General features: G+C 44.7%; 1 long non-coding RNA gene across 1 annotated transcript in view; it reads right to left on the reverse strand.

The window, feature by feature from the left end:
- The window catches only part of LOC142483747 (uncharacterized), a 37,329-nt gene extending 22,888 nt beyond the window's left edge, over positions 1-14,441 (reverse strand). The window contains exon 1 of the long non-coding RNA XR_012797458.1: positions 14,226-14,441. This is a non-coding gene — a long non-coding RNA (uncharacterized LOC142483747). The remainder of the gene's footprint in view (positions 1-14,225) is intronic.
- Between the last annotated feature and the right edge of the window lie 2,669 nt (positions 14,442-17,110).

The raw sequence follows: 17,110 nt of genomic DNA on the forward strand, positions 1-17,110 counted from the left end.
AAAGGAAATTCAAAGAAAAAGACAGTGCAAACTAGATAGGTTAAGCAAACAGGGAAGTATTTTCAACCTATCCAAGGTTATTTTAACTTCTGACCAAAGTAAAGTACTTGAGAGGGGTTTGACCTTTGCACCCACCAGTGGACCAGTATTGTTCGATTTGTTCATTGATTTACATAGATTCACAAGAAAACTAACGCTTAAACGCCATTTTCTGAAAAATGGAACAACTCCAGTTCCTATCTATGATAGCATGGCACAAACGAGAGAAGAGGAATACGTAAAATCTATGGTTGCACTATTTGAAGAAAACGAGGGGCCAGAGGAAGCAGCTTCACTTTTTAATTCAATGACTAAACCTTATGAAATTTCTCACACACATTTTAAACCGAAATCTAATTTTTATCCCTCTTATTCAAAAGGACATAATGTAGAAGTTTTTTATGATCTGGTTTTTAAGGATTTAGAGTATTTATGCGAACATCCACCGAAAACAAAGTTTAACTTATCACCAAAAGAATTAAAAGCAGTCGAGGATCTGAAAGGAAATAGTGGAATAGTTATCCGTCAAGCCGACAAAGGGGGTGGAATTGTCATCCAAGACAAAGAAGAGTATGTTGCGGAAGCCCTAAGGATACTAGGAGATAGGGAATCCTATTCACTTCTAGTGGGGGACCCCCTCACTAAATTTCAGATCAACCTTCTAAAACACTTGAAGGAAGGTTTGGCGAATAATGTTCTTAATACAGCAGAATTCAAGTTTTTAAACATCGAGCAACCCAGCACTCCTGTACTATATCATTTGCCGAAAATTCATAAGAGCCTCATCAATCCACCAGGCCGGCCGATTATTTCAGGCATAAACTCGCTAACATCAGCTTTGTCGGAATTTGTGGATTCTTTTCTACAGAAACATGTGAGAGAACTTAAATCCCATACAAAAGATACACAACACATTTTACAACTTTTAAAAAATGTTCTATGGGCTGATGATCTTGTATGGGTTACATGCGATGTTACAGCATTGTATACAAGCATTTTACACGAAAAAGGTCTAGAGGCTGTGGACTATTTTTTAAAACAGGACCCTTTTATGCATGCTGACCAAAGAGCTTTTATCTTAAAAAGTATTGAATTCATTTTAAAGAATAACTATTTTTTATTTGAAGGCAAATTTTATATTCAAAACATTGGAACTGCAATGGGGACAAAATTTGCCCCCAGTTTTGCTAATTTGTTCATGGGGAAATGGGAGGATGACAATATATGGAAAAATAATCCCTTCCATAAAAATATATTTTTTTATAAACGCTTCATAGACGACCTGTTAATTATTTGGAAGGGCACTGAAGTGGAGCTTTTACAATTTTATAAGTATATTAATGATAACAGTGTCAATCTACAGTTCACCCATGAGCATAACCCTTCCAGAATCAATTTTTTGGATTTAACCTTATTTAATGAAGGGGACAAAATCTTAACAAAAACCTTTTTTAAGACGGTGGACTCCAATAGCTATTTAGATCAAAAAAGTAATCATTCAAAGACCTGGCTAAATAACATCCCCTACGGGCAGCTATTGAGAGTGCGCAGAAATTGTACAAGGAATTCAGATTTTGAAGAACAATCCACTGTTCTTGTTAACAAATTTCTAGCGAAAGGTTACCAAAAAGACAAATTAGAAGCACTAGTATCCAAGGTAAAGGAATATAATCAAAATGCATTGATTACAGGAAAATCCAAAAAAAGTGAGGATGTAAATATTGATCCACGTAATGTAGGCAGCTGTTCATTTATTACAAGATTTAATAGGGCATCAAATGAAATAAAAAAGATTTTAACTAAGCATTGGGGGATTTTACAAAATGATCCAATTTTAGGTAAAGTCCTGAAAAACAAACCAGAGATCGTGTTCAGGCGGGCAAGGAACCTGAAAAACGTCCTAGCTCCAACAATTTTAAGGAAATTAGAACCAGACATGAGGGAAACCCCAATACCAAATACAAATATGTGGTTACCAGCACCCCCCCAAGGATGTTACAAATGTGGAAGAAATAACTGCTTGACCTGCAAACACATAACTAATAAAAGTATCGAATTTAAATCAAAGACCACAGGAGAAGTTTTTAAAATTAAGCATTTTATCAACTGCAATACAGATTTTATTATTTACTTGCTTACCTGCCCCTGTGGTCCCCACTATATAGGAAGAACCAAGCGAAGTCTTAAAGAAAGGTTCACTGAACATAGACGAAACATCCTAAAAGGCTTCACAGGTCATGGAGTTTCACGCCATTTTTTAATTAAACACAATATGTGTACAGAAGGTTTAACAGTCACGGGTATAGAACACATTGGAAAAACAAATATGAGAGGGGATAGACTTTTAAAATTGAGAAAACAAGAGACGTATTGGATTTTTAAACTACAGACACTAAGCCCCAAAGGTCTAAATGAGGACTTAGATCTCCTTGCCTTTCAATGAAGGTGTGGGGTTTTTATATATCTTATAATATAGTTTTAAACACAGATTTTTAAAACTATATTTATATTTTTAACATATGTTTTTATTAATCCAATACGTCCCCCTCCATCTAGGTTCTCCAAATGTTATTTTAGTGTAATGTGGGTTTTTTTTTTTTTTTTTTTTTTTTTTTTTTTCTACCCAGGTGATCCATACTCTTCTTGTATGGGATGCAATTTAATCATGCATTTAAGGCTATTCTGTTGAACATCACAGGACTCACCGATTGGGTATCCAATTAAGTAAGGGAGTTCATCATTTAAGTGTACTCTTGGAGTGTTGTATAGTATTTTTAGCACATTTTTATTATATGCCATTTATTGATTTATATACTTGTGGCAAATTTGAGGAATATCCCAAGATGTAATGTTGAAATGTTAAATTGAGTTAATGAATTCAGGATTTACATTTACTCTTTATGTGTTGTTTAGTGTTTGCATATTTGTTATGTAGTATAAACAGTGGGACTTTGTAATGTTTAATAATAATGTATCAATTCATTCAAATGTTATGTTGTTGTATTGTAATTTTTCTTTATACACCTTGTTTTTTTGTGACATGAACCATTACATGGGGGTTGTGCTGAAATGCACTGTTGTACTGAGGGTGTGAGATTGTCATTGGAAGCCAATTAGGCTAATTGATGACCGCTGTCTAGATGGGTATTTATAGTCCACTCTAAACACCCCCATGGTATCCCTGATGAAAGCACGTCACGTGCTGAAACGCGTAGGAGGAGGAGTCTAGAGGGGTTGCAGCTCTTGTGCATCCCTGTCTCATTGCCCCAGTCCTGGTGGTCTAACGTGGAGTCCCTTGGAGAGTGTACTGCGGAGGCTGTGGAACTTTGAAGCTGTGTGAGGTGTGTGAAATTCGGCTCTCAGCCCCTGTGTGCTGCGGCAGCTCCAGGCACAGCCGGGAAGGGTTGGTGCGTCACGTCCGGCCGTGACGTCATACCCGGAAACCCGGCGCCCTGTGAGTAGTTCCATCCCTGGTGTGCAAGCCCAGGAGAGCTGTACAGCGGAGTTTCTGCAGCGAGGCTGTGAAGGACGAAACAAAAGGAGCCACCAGCGCAAAGAGTTTGAAGTCTGGGTGAGCTTTTTCCATATTTGATGCCTACGGCACCTTCCCATTTCTACACACTTCATTACCTGCACAGTTGGTAGCGCTTTCCATCCCAGCTACCACTCTGGATTTATACCTCTCAAAGGTCACTCTTGCCCGAGTCTGTCACATCAGACAGGGGCATTAACTTGCACTTACATCACCTGGACAATCTCCAACTGGCAGAGACTTGTGTTACTCATTTTATATATTATATTTTTGTGTATTCAATCATGCTATTTTATGCTATTGTTTTATATGTGGTTTATACATAAAATTGGCTGCTGAGCCTGATCCCAACTAATATAGCGCTTCCCTGGTTGTTTTCTTTATTGTCCTTATTCAGCAAGGTTTGGGTACCTTGCATTGGAAGCTGCTTATGTGTTTGGATCATTTTGGTTCCGTCTGCCATTTTTTGTGCTATAACCACAATTAACCCCTCTCACTCCTAATGGTTCATGTCACATAACCTATTAATGGTATAAAAGTATATGTATTCATAGGATTTAACTACTCACATCATCAAGGTGTATTTTCGTTTCCATTCAATTTATAATTAAATTTTTTTTTTTTTTTTTTTCCCCTTTTTTTCCCCCCTTTTTTTTTTTTTTTTATCACACTTGGATTTATTTAATAATCCATTTTACGGTGAGTGGTTTCAGGAACAGATCACCAGGCGCACTAATTTTTCTTTTGTTTGCTTGCACAGCATTGGTAGCGAACTGTTTTCAATAGGAAGCAGGGCTACACAAAGAAATACATTCAAACAATATCTGAAATAACCATAAAATGCATTAGCTAACATAATACAACATTAACTACAAACGAACACCAATCGCAAACATTTTATTACCATTAAGCAGGAAAAAAACAAACAATCACTTCCACATAAGAAACTGACATTAAAAAAAACAACAGCAATACCAAGCCACAAATGCCCCCCAAATATTGTCATAATAATGTATTCATCTGTACCCTAAAGTGGTACAGATTAATATATTATCAGTCAATGTGCCTCCCCCCGAAAATTCAAAAAACACATCCAATGAAGAAACCGGTCAAAAGAGACATTTACAAACATTCAATATAATACTTACCATTAGAAGCGGTGGCCCTCCGACTCCCGGGATAACATGAAGCTCACGTACCTTGAAGGCCTCCAACAGCATCCGATGCCATCCGCCATGAAGATCCGGATCAGGTACCCAAATCTACTTTTTTCTTTCTTTAATCACCTTCTTCTATCTACATCTGTCACCATTTCTTGATCTTCTTTATCTTCTATCTTCATCTGTCAATCCAAAAAAGCCCATGGTAAATCCCAACCGATGTTGTCGTCTTCTTGGGCTCAAATGAGGCGTCACGGCCTTAAATGGGCTTGTGACGTCACATTTAGCCTCAAAATGGTTAACAGCCACCTGATTGGCTGTTCAAACCATGTTCCGACTTAAAACATTTTTTTTGACATGACGTCACTTAAAGGGAATGATGCCAGCCAATCAGAATGGTTGTGCTTCATTTGCCTTTAAGATGACATGACGAAGCCGGCGTCACATGGTATTTCAGCCAATCAGATCGTGGGAACCCATTCCATACTCTGATTGGCTGAAATACCATGTGACGCCGGCCATCTTGGATTTAGTGAAGTCATCTTAAAGGCAAATGAAGCACAGCCATTCTGATTTGCTGGCATCATTCCCTTTAAGTGACGTCATGTAAAAAAAAAAAAAATGTTAACGTCAGAACATGGTTTGAACAGCCAATCAGGTAGCTGTTAACCATTTTGAGGCTAAATGTGATGTCACAAGCACTATTTATGCAGAATCTCCATGCAAATGTCACAGGCGGCTTATTTTTTCTATCAGCCAGCGTACGGGAAGTTTCAGTGTGCTAGCAGAGGGAAAAAACATTGAACGCACGATAAGCCAGTTTTGGGCACGTCCAATAGAAAATGAGCTGAGGGCCTTAGTGAATCGCGCCGTCTGCTTCATTTTTTATCGGACGTGATCATTTTTTTCAGGCCGGCGCGAAAGCACGGAGTTTAGTGCATAGCCCCCTATATTATGATTCCCATAGCATCACTACCAATTACTCAAAATAATGTGGTGGTGCGGTATATACAATTGATATAGCCCTGCTAAGGTGTACACTCCACTATCTGAATGCACATGTGGTATATAATCAGTTGCAGCAACAGCAGAGGTAGGTATAGTAACGTGTGCGGTTTATAACCGCATGCACACTATGGGGGCTATGCACTAAGCTCCGTTAAGTCACTTTTAGACCGCAAAGTGCTCTTAGAACGTGCTTTTGCGCTCAACCCGATGCACTAAGCAACGCAAACAGGCACTTTGCGATCTAAAAATGACTTTTTTCAAGAATTTTTTCTAAGTCCAACTTTGCTCGTTCGCAACTTTGTTTGCGTTAAATTCTGCCCTTAAGCGGGATGCCCTAAGCAACGCAACCTTAGCGTACACGAAAGTTGCGTTGATCAGAACACGCCAGGTCAGAGTAGACGCAAAGAAATCTGGACTTAGAAAAAATTCTTGCTTTTTATTTTTGCATGCGCAAAACCCATACAGCAGGTCGGCGGGTGTCCCCGGCTGACTCCGCGGGGTGTCCGGGGGTCCCCGGCTCACCAAGCGGGGGTCCCTGCGGGAGTGCGGGGGTCCCTGTGGGAGTCTGTGGTCCCCGCGACCGTCCCGGGGTTTCCGCGGGAGTCCCGGGGTACCCGCGGGCCTTTGGTACCAATGTTGCACCTCCAAAAATAATAAAAAAGAATTATAACTACATACACCCCCCTAACACATACTATACAGTAATGGCCAAAATTACTATTATCCAAATATAGATAATAATGCATTTGGCTATTTTAAATACATATAACATTCAATAAATACAGTCAAAACATATTACACTTACCTTTTACAGGCACCGAAGATGAAGGCCGTCTTCATCCTTATATTCTTTCTGCCCATGCCCCTCCGGTGCTTCAAAACATGCACAACAATCACAATAGTCAATGTAATGTCCCCTAACCCCTTAATCACCATAGCGGTTATTAACCGCTACAGTCATTAAGGGGTTAACCCACCCTCACCCATCACTCGGGAGGCCTACATACCCTCCCCCACTAACCCCCCACCCCGTGAGGCCTAACCACCCTCACCCACTACCCACAAGGGAGGCCTACCCACATACCCTTGGGGCCAATACACCCTCCCCACCCACCCCCCCAACACATACAGTACAATAATGTGCAAAATAACTATTATCCAGATATGGATAATATATTATTTGCCCATTATGAAACACATAAAACATGCATAAATCAAAACATGAATTTTTAATCTTAAAATCACCACATTGCATGTTACAATAAATCCAGCATCTATTGTAAATATAAGGCAACAAATCAGCAGCTCCACAAATGTATATGAAATGTCACACAATTGCATTGAGTGTGTACATGATGCAATTAATCTGTGCATCATGTAACACTATGCAAAATATATGTAACAATAAAATACACTATGAAAAATGTCCCCTAACCACCAATGCCATCATGAAAATCAATTAGAAACTAAGCAACATCAATACAATTAGCATCAATAAATTAATCCATTTCCTCAAACAATTAAAATACAATACAAATCAATTATACAATTCCCTATTCAATTCCTAAAGCCAAACCATTGCCAAAACAATTCTAATTTAAAGTAACCACCATCATTCTAATCTAACTACCATAAAGAAGCCATAACTAAATACAAATTACATTATTCACAACAATGACAAAATACAGCTGCTAAATACATTATCCATACATTAAAAGAACCTAAACATGAGCCAAACAATCAATTATTATCCCTGTATGTCTATCTATACAGATATATAAACATAACATACAGGGACAATAATAGAGCATAAAATACAAAGCATTTACATACAAAATTCACATACAATACACCCATTCAGTGTCCGTGAGTGTATGTATATACATAGATACATTAACAGGCATTAAATGGGACTGAAAAAATAAAAGACATGAATCAAAAATCATAAAAACCTGTAAAAGTAAAAATAATAAACTTTTCTTTTGTTTACTCACCATTAGATGTCCACTCAGCGAAATCCATGTAGAGGGAGGGGGGTTGGCCCGGTATTAAAGGGGTTGCACCCCATATGGCTACCCCCTGACCTCACCAGGGAGGAAAGGGGTTAACTGGACTGCGGTCCAGGAATGTGGCTTACACCTTGTCATGTCAGGAAACTGTATGTTCCCCTGTTCCCATGTTTCATTATAATCCTGTATTTTAATGTTTTAAAGTGCATTTCTGTATCTCCAGTTCTGGAGGTCGCAGAGAGTTGATATTTGGCCAATATGTGGAGTCACTGTATGCATTAAGAACTGGCAAATTTCGACCCACTGAGTCCACCAGAATGGAACTTATTAATATGTGTAGATATTAAAGTGTATATGTATGGTATTTTGAATCTGCCCTGAAAATGCAGACTCCATCTGCTATGCTACTAGATCATGAAGGGCAGCCGGCTGATTGAGCCTAAGCACTGTGATCAAAAGTTAACTGCCTGATTGTTTACACTAAGTACTAATCAACAGATCAAGTACTAATCAACAGACTCTGCCACTCTAATTGTTACGTGAGGGTGGAGAATCATCAAACTGGAGTGGTTTGTAAGTGTTATGTCTACACCTACAAACAATGCAGATACTTCATTTGATAGACTGGTCGTCGCCCCTGATTTAATTATGGGGCTACCCATAGAGTCCCAGTACGCATGGGCTAACTAGCTGGGGGGCATGGGTTAATCTGTGTCTCCACGTTAGGGATTGTATACAGATAATTGTTCACCAATAGTCTGTATTCAATGTTAAGAATAGGGTTACACAGGTATATAAACTGTGTCAACCCTACAGTTTTCAGTTGTGCTTCTGATTCCACCTGGAATGTCACCGGATTGCTGGAGAATTGCTAGCTGATACTTCTCCATCCCCCAACCCTAAGTAAGTGTTACCTTCTTGTCTGTTAATTGTACTATATTGCTGTGTTCACCTTCTTTAAGGAATAAATTATATTTTATTATATCTAAGCCTCGTTCAGTTCAACCCAGATATTTGGTGTTCATTATATCTTGTCATAAGCTACCGTGACAAGCTCTATAATTAACTGGTGGCAAGCGGTGGGATTGAACTGAACCTATATTACAGTGTTCTGTGGGACCCTGTAATATAGTGGGAACTCGAAGGGAATTGCGAGATCCTGGGACTAAAGATATTGAAAACACAGTAGTGCAACAGTTAACATAAGTTGTAACACCACCTCACTGCTGCGACCGTGAACCATGAGCGAGGCTGAAGGCTCATCCAACATGAGGACCCGAGCTCAGCTGAAAGACAAGTGCCCTGAATATGGACTGCCCTATGAGAACCAGGAGGTCGCAGACATGGTTGATGCAATCGGTGACTATGAAGCCCGGCTTGCAGAGCCTCAGGATACGGCTCAGCTTGCCCTTATACAGCCACCCGGAGATCAGGGAAGGAACCCAGTGCCGGGGCGGCGGAATTTCGGGGAGGGAACGAGTGCACCTCCCGGGAGCAGTGCAACAGGAGGGCTACTGGTTGCTGCGGCTACCAGTGCATTCACCCCTAAAATGTTGGCACTGATTACTGCGTGGGGTGACAGAAGGACACCGGAGGAGCGGCTGCAGTTTATCACTATGGCAGTGAACAGACCCGCTTATTGCCCCCTGTCCAACCCAACACAGATGAACTCAAACTGGATCAGCACAGTCTCACCAAGTTCGTGGAAGGTACTGATCAGATAGACAGTTTTCTAAAGAACTTTGAGACAGTGCCGGCGGTACAAAGTGCTTCCCCAGCATAGGGTTGCATGTTTGGATCCCTTACTGTCCGGCTTGGCTAAGCAGACGATGATGGCGCTTCCAGATGAGTATGCTGATGACTATGACCACCTGAAAGAACTGTTACTGTTTCAGTACGGTTTTACCCCTGAAGCCTACCGGGGTAAATTCCGGCAGGAAGAGAGGTAGCCCCAGGAGTCCTATGTTACCTACGTGACCCGCATGGCTTTGTATGGGATACGCTGGGTGGAGGGCTATGAGGCACGGACTTACCAACGCCTGCTGGACCTCATCTTTCAGGAGCAGCTCATGCAGCAGTGCCCGCCGGCGGTGAGGGCTTGGGTGTACGACAAGAAGCCCAAGACTTACCAGGAGGCGGCAAGGCTTGCAGACCACTATGTGGCCAGCCGAGCCCTGATGACCGCCAAAACAGTAGCCAAGGCGGCGGAGGCATCGGCACTGGCCAGAAAGTATGCCAATACCCCCCAATGGGCTCAGAGGCCGCCTGCGGGCAACAGTCCACCGAAGGAGGGGGAGCTCCGGCACGAGCGCCGGTGCTACAACTGCAACCGCCCTGGTCACATCAGACCAGATTGCCCGGAACCCCTGCGTTCCGGCGGACCCCATCAGGCCGGGAGCAGAGGACATCTCAGCGCAGGCCTGCAGCAGATGGACGGCCAGAGCAGACATCTCACCCCGGTCACAGTCGGTGACCGGCAAGCAGTCGGCTTGCTGGATTCAGGAGCTGCAGTGACCCTGGTCCGACCTGATATGGTCCGGCCAAAGGAATTGATCCCAGGCCCTGGGATACAGATCACTGTGGCTGACAGAGAGCCACGTTTCTTGCAAGTGGCCAGGATCTTTTTAGATTGGGGGGAGAGCCAGGGTGTGCGGGAGGTGGGGTTTTTACCCGGTTTGGATGCCGATATTCTACTTGGCAACGACCTGGGACCGATGACCTGCACCTATGACCGAGTGCCCAAGCCCGCTGCAGTGGCGGCGGCTACCCGGAGCCAGACAGGGGTAATGGCGGCGGCGCCAGTCCCCCAGCCTTTGGGACCAACGTTAGCGGAGGGCACAGAGGAGCCCGGGGAGGTAAGCCAGGATCAGTTGCAACCACAGACTGACTTACTGTTCCCCCTCACCCTTCCCCATTCTCCGGACAATTACATGACTGGGGGGTGGCCAGAATTAGGAGCCCAGTTATGGAGGCAGTGAGCACTGCCTATGGGATAAGGGACTCCTGTATAGAGAAGAAGGGAACCCAGGGATAGAGGAGGGATTGACCAGTAAGCGACAGCTAGTAGTGCCCCAGGGGTACCGACAGCAACTGTTACGGGTAGCTCACTCTATTCCATTAGCGGGACATCAGGGGGTCAACAGAACGCGAGCACGGTTATTACAGCGTTACTACTGGCCGGGGGCATCTCGAGATGTGGGCACTTTCTGCCACTCTTGTGATGCCTGCCAGCGAGTGGGTAAGGCGGGTGACCGTGTGAAGGCACCCCTGAAACACCTACCGATAATAGGGGAAACCTTCCAGAAAGTAGCGATGGACCTTGTAGGACCCCTTATGATTCCTAGCAGGTCAGGGAAGAGCTACATCCTCACGGTGGTGGATTTTGCCACCTGGTACCCTGAGGCGGTAGCGCTTGGCACCATAGATGCCAAGACAGTGGCAGCAGCTTTGCTGAACATTTTTTCTAGGTTAGGTTTCCCTAGTGAGATCCTAACCGATCAGGGGTCGCAGTTCATGAGTGAACTGTTACATTGTCTCTGGGATGCATGCGGTGTACAGCACCGGCGCACAACCCTTACCATCCCCAGACAAACGGATTATGTGAGAAGTTTAACGGTACCCTGAAGCAGATGCTTCGGACCTTTATAGAGGCGGAGGGGAAAGAATGGGAGATTCATTTACAGCACTTGCTGTTTGCCTATCGAGAGGTACTGCAGGAATCTACAGGCTTCTCCCCCTTCGAGCTACTATATGGCCGCAGGGTACGTGGACCTCTGGACCTATTCCGTGAGGGATGGGAAGGGGAGGCTACTGCTACTGATGCTTCCGTGATCCAGTATGTAGTAGATCTCCGAGACCGGTTAGAGATGCTCATGGGGGTGGCCCAGGACCACCTCAGGGCCGCTCAGACCAAGCAAAAGCAATGGTATGACCGGAATGCCCGTAGCAGGGAATTCATCCCAAGACAGCAGGTGCTTGTTCTCAAACCCACTCGGGAAAACAAGTTGATGGCTGCCTGGTCGGCACCGTACCCGGTCATCCGAAAGGTGAATGAGCGGCATAAGACATATCACGTTAATATGCTGAAAGAATACAGAGCACCGAGTATGGGAGCAGTAATGGCCATTTGTAGCCCACTGCTGGAGGATCCGGCGAGCAATGCTCTGCCTGATCTCCTAGGGGAGGCTAGGCAGGGAAACACTGTGGAGCAGGTAGAGATAGGTGCACAGTTGAGTGCTAGGCAGCAGGTAGAAGCCAGGGACATGCTAGCTAAGTTTAGGGCCCTCTTCACTTACATGCCAGGGACCACACATCTCACAAAACACCCAGTGCACACAGGGGATCTGCAGCCTCTGCATAAGCACGCTTATAGAGTGTCAGCAGAGGTCAAGACCAGTATGGAGAGGGAGATAGAGGAGATGCTGGCTCTAGGGGTAATTACTCCGTCCCAGAGTCCTTGGGCAAGCCAGGTAGTTCTAGTCCCTAAGAAAGACAAGACCACTCGGTTTTGTGTGGACTACCACTTGCTCAAACTGGGACGGTGTCAGATGCCTACCCCATGCCCCGCATGGATGAGTTACTGGATGAACTCGCGGGGTCAAAGTATCTGACCACTATGGATTTGAGCAAAGGCTATTGGCAAATCCCACTGACCCTGGAGGCTAGGGAGAAGTCAGCATTCATCACTCCAAGTGGCCTCTATGAGTTTTTGGTGATGCCATTTGGGATGAAGAATGCAACGGCTACCTTCCAACGCCTTGTCAATAGGTTATTGGAAGGGATGTAGAGCTATGCCAGGGCTTACTTAGATGACATTGCTGTCTTTAGTAATTCCTGGGACTCCCACTTAGGACATGTAGCTGCGGTGCTGGATAGGATCAGGGAGGCTGGGCTTACCTTGAAACCCACTAAGTGTATGGTAGGGATGGCAGAGGTCCTGTACTTAGGGCACAGGGTGGGTGGAGGGCACCTCAAACCAGAGCCAGCCAAGGTAGAAGCCATAGTTCAGTGGCCTGTTCCAAAAACCAAGAAACAGGTCATGGCATTTTTGGGCACCGCAGGGTACTATAGGAAGTTTGTCCCACAGTACAGCGCCGTGGCCAAACCCCTGATTGATTTGACTAAGAAGCAACTGCCTGTGCCTATCACCTGGACTCCTGCCTGTGAAACTGCTTTCCAGGCACTGAAAACTGCGCTTGCATTGGGGCTGTGTTGAGCCAAGTGGGGGACGACGGTATAGAGCACCCTGTGGTGTACCTCAGCCGAAAACTACTCCCCAGAGAGGTGGCCTATGCTATCATTGAGAAAGAGTGCTTGGCCATTGTGTGGGTACTCAAAAAACTCCAGCCATACGTGTATGGAAGGGCTTTCACGGTCCTCACAGACCACAACCCCCTGAGTTGGCTGCAGAGGGCATCAGGGGAGAATGCCAAGTTGCTAAGGTGGAGCTTGGCTTTACAAGAATTCGAGTTTACTATTCAGCACACAAAGGGTAGTGAAAACAGCAATGCGGATGGACTTTCACATCAGGACTATCCCTCTGAGACTGAGTTCGTTAAGGGTGCCAGCAATGCCCCACTCCCCGTTAGGGCCAGTGGGCCACAGGTCACCCATTAAGAAGGGGAGGTGTAGAGGGAGAGGGGGGTTGGCCTAGTCTTAAAGGGGTTGCACCCCATATGGCCACCCCCTGACCTCACCAGGGAGGCAAGGGGTTAACTGGACTGCGGTCCAGGAATGTGGCTTACACCTTGTCATGTCAGGAAACTGTATGTTCCCCTGTTCCCATGTTTCATTATAATCCTGTATTTTAATGTTTTAAAGTGCATTTCTGTATCTCCAGTTCTGGAGGTCGCAGAGAGTTGATATTTGGCCAATATGTGGAGTCACTGTAGGCATTAAGAACTGCAAATTTCGACCCACTGAGCCCACCAGAATGGAACTTATTAATATGTGTAGATATTAAAGTGTATATGTATGGTATTTCGGATCTGCCCTGAAAATGCAGACTCCATCTGCTATGCTAATAGGTCATGAAGGGCAGCCGGCTGATTGAGACTAAGCACTGTGATCAAAAGTTAACTGCCTGATTGTTTACACTAAGTACTAATCAACAGACTCTGCCACTCTAATTGTTACCTGAGGGTGGGGAATCATCAAACTGGAGTGGTTTGTAAGTGTTATGTCTACACCTACAAACAATGCAGATACTTAATTTGATAGACCGGTCATCTCCCCTGATTTAATTACAGTTTTTAGTTCTTCTTCTGATACCATCTTGAATGTCACCAGATTGCTGGAGAAGTGCTAGCTGATACTTCTCCATCCCCCAACCCTAAGTAAGTGTTACCTTCTTGTCTGTTAATTGTACTATATTGCTGTGTTCACCTTTTTAAAGGAATAAATTATATTTTATTATATCTAAGCCTCGTTCAGTTCAACCCAGATATTTGGTGTTCATTATATCTTGTGATAAGTTACCGTGACAATCCAAGCTAGCAGGAAGCACAGGAACCAATCCACAGGTAAGCCATAAAATAAAAAACCATAACAAATCCACGTCTGTGTCTTCCTTCTTCTTTGGGGTCTTTTGGGGTCTTCTTCCGTCTTCTTACGCCACGCCCTTCTTCTCTTCTTAGGAGGGGAGATGTTCCTTCCTCGGCGACTAGCTTCAAAATGAGGCGACATAGGCTTTTATAGGCATATGACATCACATTTTGGTCAAATGTTTCACACGGTCCTGATTGGGCCGTGAAAAACATGTGATTTGGCCGAGCAAAAAAAAAATGATGACGTCATTTAAAGGCAACGAAAGCACAGCCAATCAGAATGGCTTTGCTTCAATTGCCTTTAAGATGACGTCATTAAAAGAAACATGGCCGGCCTCACATGGTACGGTAGCCAATCAGAGCGTGGGAATTACATCCCAACTCTGATTGGCTCTAGTACCATGTGACAGGCTTTTAAAGACGTCTACTCTGACCTGGCGTGTTCTGATCAACGCAACTTTCGTGTACGCTAAGGTTGCGTTGCTTAGGGCATCCCGCTTAAGGGCAGAATTTAACGCAAACAAAGTTGCGAACGAGCAAAGTTGGACTTAGAAAAAATTCTTGAAAAAAGTCATTTTTAGATCGCAAAGTGCCTGTTTGTGTTGCTTAGTGCATCGGGTTGAGCTCAAAAGCACGTTCTAAGAGCACTTTGCGGTCTAAAAGTGACTTAACGGAGCTTAGTGCATAGCCCCCATAGTGTGCATGCGGTTATAAACCGCACACGTTACTATACCTACCTCTGCTGTTGCTGCAACTGATTATATACCACATGTGCATTCAGATAGTGGAGCGTACACCTTAGCAGGGCTATATCAATTGTACTGTATATACCGCACCACCACATTATTTTGAGTAATTGGTAGTGATGCTATGGGAATCATAATATAGGGGGCTATGCACTAAACTCCGTGCTTTCGCGCCGGCCTGAAAAAAATTATCACGTCCGATAAAAAATGAAGCAGACGGCGCGATTCACTAAGGCCCTCAGCTCATTTTCTATTGGACGTGCCCAAAACAGCTACCTGATTGGCTGTTCAAACCATGTTCTGACGTTAACATTTTTTTTTTTTACACACAACCACACACACACACACTCAGTCACAGAGTCACACACACACACACACACACACGCACGCACGCACGCACGCACGCACGCACGCACGCACGCACACACACACACACACACACACACACACAGTCACACAAACACACACACACACTCAGTCAGTCAGACACACACACAGAGACACAGACACACTCAGTCACACACTTGGTCACACACACACACTCAGTCACACACACACACTCAAGAAATGGAGCAGCGGGACATCGGAGGGCCGCGCGGGACATTGGAGGCATGAGGGGGGGCATCAGAGGCATGTGGGGGGGGTGGATCAGGCATGTGGGGGGACATTTCAGGGGCATGTGGAAGCATCGGAGGGGCATGTGGGAATATGGGAGATGGTGGGTGGGCAGGTGACGGTGAAGGTGGGTGTGTGTCTGTACACACACACTCAGTCACAGAGTCACACACACACTCAGTCACAGAGTCACACACACACAGTCACAGAGTCACACACACACAAATAATAAAAAATATTTATAATAATAAAAACCCATAACAAATCCACGTCTGTGTCTTCTTTCTTCTTTGGGGTATTTTGGGGTCTTCTGGGATCTTCTTCCGTCTTCTTCCATCTTCTTATGCCACGCCCTTCTTCTCAGGAGGGGAGATGTTCCCTCCTCGGCGACTAGCTTCAAAATGAGGCGACATAGGCTTTTATAGGCCTATGACGTCACATTTTGGTCAAATGTTTCACACGGTCCTGATTGGGCCGTGAAAAATATGTGATTTGGCCGAGCAAAAAAAAAATGATGACGTCATTTAAAGGCAACGAAAGCACAGCCAATCAGAATGGCTTTGCTTCAATTGCCTTTAAGATTACATAATTAAAAGAAACATGGCCGGTCTCACATGGTCGGTCTCTGATTGGCTCTAGTAGACCATGTGACAGAGGCTTGGGGGAGAACGGATGTGACGTCTTTAAAAGCCTGTCACATGGTACTAGAGCCAATCAGAGTTGGGATGTATTTCCCACGCTCTGATTGGCTACCGTACCATGTGAGGCCGGCCATGTTTATTTTAATGACGTCATCTTAAAGGCAATTGAAGCAAATTCAATTTGCGCGCGCCCCTCTGATGTCCCACTGCTTCGTTGTCCCGCGCGCCTCTGATGTCCCACTGCTTCGTTGTCCCGCGCGCCCCTCTGATGTCCCACTGCTTCATTGTCCCGCGCGCCCCTCTGATGTCCCACTGCTCCGTTGTCCCGCGCGGCCCTGCAATGTTCCGCTGCTCCGTTGTCCCGCGCGGCCCTACGATGTCCTGCTGCTCCATTTCTTGAGTGTGTGTGTGTGACTGACTGACTGTGTGTGTGTGTGTGTGACTGACTGAGTGTGTGTGACTGACTGTGTGTGTCTGACTGAGTGTGTGTGTGTGTGTGTGTGTGTGACTGAGTGTGTGTGTGTATGACTGACTGTGTGTGTCTGACTGACTGACTGACTGTGTGTGTGTGTGTGTGTGTGTGTGTGTGTGTGTGTGTGTGTGTGTGTGTGTGTGTGTGTGTGTGTGTGTGTGTGTGTGTGTGTGTGTGTGTGTGTGACTGACTGTGTGTGACTGACTGTGTGTGTGACTGACTGTGTGTGTGACTCTGTGACTGAGTGTGTCTGACTGAGCGGGTGTGTGTGTGTGTGTTTGTGTGTGTGTATGACTGACTGTGTGTGTATGACTGACTGACTGACTGACTGAGTGTGTGTGTG

Source organism: Ascaphus truei, unplaced genomic scaffold (assembly GCF_040206685.1).
Source record: "Ascaphus truei isolate aAscTru1 unplaced genomic scaffold, aAscTru1.hap1 HAP1_SCAFFOLD_361, whole genome shotgun sequence".
In the NCBI taxonomy this organism is placed as follows: Eukaryota; Metazoa; Chordata; class Amphibia; order Anura; family Ascaphidae; genus Ascaphus; species Ascaphus truei.